The sequence below is a fragment of the Cinclus cinclus genome, unplaced genomic scaffold, assembly GCF_963662255.1.
Source record: "Cinclus cinclus unplaced genomic scaffold, bCinCin1.1 SCAFFOLD_32, whole genome shotgun sequence".
Lineage (NCBI taxonomy): Eukaryota > Metazoa > Chordata > Aves > Passeriformes > Cinclidae > Cinclus > Cinclus cinclus.
Window position 1 is genome coordinate 1,662,267 of NW_026912098.1, and position 4,097 is coordinate 1,666,363.

General features: G+C 51.8%; 1 pseudogene; it reads right to left on the reverse strand.

Moving 5' to 3' along the window:
- Positions 1–2,150: 2,150 nt before the first annotated feature.
- LOC134057284 (olfactory receptor 14C36-like) lies at positions 2,151–3,241 on the reverse strand (annotated as a pseudogene).
- Positions 3,242–4,097: the final 856 nt, after the last annotated feature.

Genomic DNA, 4,097 nt, shown 5'->3' on the forward strand with positions numbered 1-4,097 from the left:
CCACAGATTCCCGTTACAACCACTTCTGGGAATTAATCTCCTGTCACCTCCCGCGGCCCCATAGCCCCATAAAACGCAGTTGCACGTTTAAAACACCCGCCGTGTTCCTCGCCCTAAAGGGCCCCGTTAGACCTCCCCAAGCGCCCCCAAATGCTCCCGAACCGTACACGTTCCCCCCTGAGCACGTCAAGTCACAGCTCGGACTCAAAAGTCTCCCCCAGGAGCCTTCCCGGACCCCAAATGCCCCGTCCGAGGCACTTCCGGGACTACAGCTCCCGTCATGCACCGCGCCCCACAGAGAGACATTGCAGCTGCGCCTTCAACTCCCGTGATGCTCCGCGTCTCCATTGAACAGTATTCTACCCGCGCCTACAACTCCCATCATGGCCCGCGCCCCAGAGAGCCCCGTTCGAGCCCCCCAAGTGCCCGCCCGGACCCTGAAGGGCTCCACATTCCCCTCCCTGACCTCCAAGTTTTCCCCCTGGACCCCCAAGAGCTCCCCCGGACGCCGAGGTGTCCGTCAGAATCCCTCAGTGCCCTGCCCAGTGCCCACCCGGCTCCCTGAAGTGTCCTGCAGACCCTCAAGTTCTCTCGAAATTCCCTCCACAGACCCAAATCATCCCCAACTGTGCCCCAGAAAAGTTTCCATAGATCCCAAACTGTCATAAAAAGGATTACAAAAGGACTGATAAATAGACTAGCATAAAGAAGGAGAAATCAACAGCCAATAATTTAAAGGATTTGTGTTGCTTCGCACCAATGACTAGTAACTTCTCTGGTTTCTAAAAAATTGATAGGTTTTAATATAAAAACTAAAATTAGATAATTAAAAATAATGTTTCTTTTTAGAAATAGAAAAATAAATTTCTTTAGTAAATTTAATTATTTTCCATTTATTAAATGAAAAACTGCTAATATTTCCTTTTATAAGGAAAATATATTTATAATTTTATTGTTTACATTAATTGTAATTATAAGAATACATTTATAGGGATTTTTTTTTTTTATTTTTCAGGATGTCAGTCTCAGGTGGGCAATGTCAGACATGGTGAGGTTGGGGGTGAGGAGCAGGTTGTCCAAACAGGGTCAGCCCTGAAAGGGATCATTCTTCTCTGTGCCCAGACCTCCTAAGGAGACATTCAGCATCAACATCACCTGGGGAATGCTTCTGTCACCTCTTCTCAGGACTGAAAACCAAAAATAATATGCCCTTGAGTAAAACCAAAAATCATGAGGTGCACTTTGAAATCCCCCTCCTTAACACAACTCCAAAGTGACTGCAAGCAGCTGTACAAGCCCTGGAGACTTGAAGACAATGGAAGGAAGACAAAGAGCTCCCAAGGCCTTTGTGTATTTTAATGATGCCCAGATTTGGGGATTTGGGGCTGATGGCAGGAGCCTGAGGCACTGAGAGAAGGTTGAAGAAGCTGCTGCAGGAGTCAGCAGCAAAACTGCAAGTGCCTTGGAGCATCAGTGGCCGCCATGAGTGAGGGCAGGGAGTGCCCAAGGCTCCCCAGGGCCTGGGGAGAGCAGATCCTTGAGGGCAGGATTGCAGGAGCCAAAGGCTGTGAGCAGGGAACTGCAATGCTGAGCAAGGCCTGGGCTGGCTGGAGGAAGCAGAAAGGCCAAGGCTGAGCCCAGGCCTGGGACAGCAGGGCCTGTCCCTCACGGGTGGCTCGGGGCTGTTGCTGGGGCAGTGGGATGGCAGGGGCAGCAAGGACAAATGGCATCAGCCTGCAAGCCCTGCCAGCCTCCTCAGGGAGGGCCGAGGCAGAAGCAAAGTGCGGCCCCTGCCAGGAAAGTTCCTTCTGTGGGGCCTGCAGAGGCCCTGCCCGAGCCCAGGGGACAAAGGCCTGGGTGCCTCTGGCCCTGCCAACCCTGCCCAGCCCTCGGCCATCTCTCCTGCAGCCTGTGCCCCCTCTGTGTGCTGCATAACGAGGAGGTTGTGGAGCTGAAGCCTTGGGGCTCCCTGGCAGTGAACAGCACTGGGGTTCCTTTTTCTCCCCAGCTCTGCCTTGAGGCACCGACCCTGTAGCTCCAGAGAAGTCATGGAGGAAAGTTGTCACGGCAAACATGGCAATACAGAGCTCTTTATTTTGTGTAACCGCGTATATAATACAGCTCTGGGACTATATAGTCTGAAATTTGCACTACAAATGCAAATACTGAGATGAAAGTGTTAGAGACAAAGGTTTTCCTGTTAACAAATACACAAAAATACATTACATGTGCCAGAAGAAAAAAAATACACAGGACACAGAGTGGGCATTAATGAGTAACATTGTAAGAGCTAGAAAGGAGAATGAGAGTTTCTTGCTTCTGAAAGCATGAACAATGATTTTTCTCAGACCATCCTTGAGCTCCTGTTTCCTCGGGCTGTAGATGAGGGGGTTCAGGGCTGGAGGCACCACTGAGTACAGATCTGACAGGAACAGATCCAGGGATGGGAATGAGATTGAAGGGGTCTTTCGGTGAGCAAATGTCCCAGTGCTGAGGAATAGGAAGAGCAGAGCCAGGTGAGGGAGGCAGGTGGAAAAGGCTTTGTGCCGTTCCTGCTCAGAGGGGATCCTCAGCATGAAACCTGAAGATCTGCACATAGGAGAAAACACCAGAGAAAACACCCAGATGCTAAACAGACAACAACAGCAAGAAGAACAAGTTCCCTGAGGTAGGAGTGTGAGCAGGAGAGTTTGAGGATCTGGGGGATTTCACAGAAGAACTGGCCCAGGGCATTGCCATGGCACAGGGGCAGGGAAAATGTATTGGCTGTGTGCAGCAGGGAATAGAGAAAGGCACTGGCCCAGGCAGCTGCTGCCATGTGGGCACAAGCTCTGCTGCCCAGGAGGGTCCCGTAGTGCAGGGGTTTGCAGATGGACACGTAGCGGTCGTAGCACATGATGGTCAGGAGGGAAAACTCTGTTCCAAGAAAGAAGAAAACCAGAAACACCTGAGCAGCACATGCAGAGTAGGAGATGTTGTTGGTGTGCCAGAGGGAATTGTGCATGGCTTTGGGGACAGTGGTGCAGATGGAGCCCAGGTCAGTGAGGGCCAGGTTGAGCAGGAAGAAGAACATGGGGGTGTGCAGGTGGTGGCCGCAGGCTACGGCGCTGATGATGAGGCCGTTGGCCAGGAGGGCAGCCAGGGAGATGCCCAGGAAGAGGCAGAAGTGCAGGAGCTGCAGCTGCCGCGTGTCTGCCAATGCCAGCAGGAGGAAGTGCCTGATGGAGCTGCTGTTGGACATTTCTGCACTCTGGGCCTTGTGGGCTGTTCAAAGAAGTTATTGACAAGCTTGGGGCAATATCTCTCATTCAATCCTCTTGTATAATTTCTGGAATCCAGTCAAAGCTACTTATCTTCCTATGGAGAAACCTCACTACACATTTTTATTTTTAAGTTTAGGTTTTTGCTGCTGAGTTACTGCATCATCTTCAGCATCACACTCAGTCTGAACACGAGGGAGCCCAGAGGGGAAACAGAGCTCCCTGTACCCCAGTGCAGTCAGACCTCACTGTCCCACACAGGTGCCATTTCCTGATTACACCTTCCTCTATTTCAGCGTGAACATAAGCATTCTTAAAAAATAAAGTGGACTCTTTGAAGACTCCAGTTCAATAATCATTTTCTCTGAATCATCCTGTCTTTCCCTGTGCATCTGGACATGGAGGGATATCCAGCTTTACTCTGGCTCTCTGCTGCCTGGAGTTGTTCCTACTGGGAGCTGTTGGTCTCTATCCAAATCTTGTCCCTGCCAGTGCTTCCAGAGCCCAGCCCAGCCCTGGGGGCTCAGCTCTGCCCTGCAGACACCTCCCAGCACAGGGCATTGCCCAGGGGCATCTCCCTGGCAGCAGGGCCTGAAGGGCAGCTCAGACAAACTGAGATGCTGCAAGCCAAGGTGCTGCTGCTGCTGTCTGTAGGCAGAGCAGGCTGAGGAGGAGGCACTTTGTGAGGCAGATCTGAGGCACATCTGCTGATGCCCCGTGGGACAGTGCAGGAGTCTCAGGGACACAGACACACCTGACAGCCCCTTTGCCTTGCCTTGAGGAGAGAGCTGAGAGCAGCCCTGGCCATGCAGCAGCATCTGCAGAGCAGGAGGAATC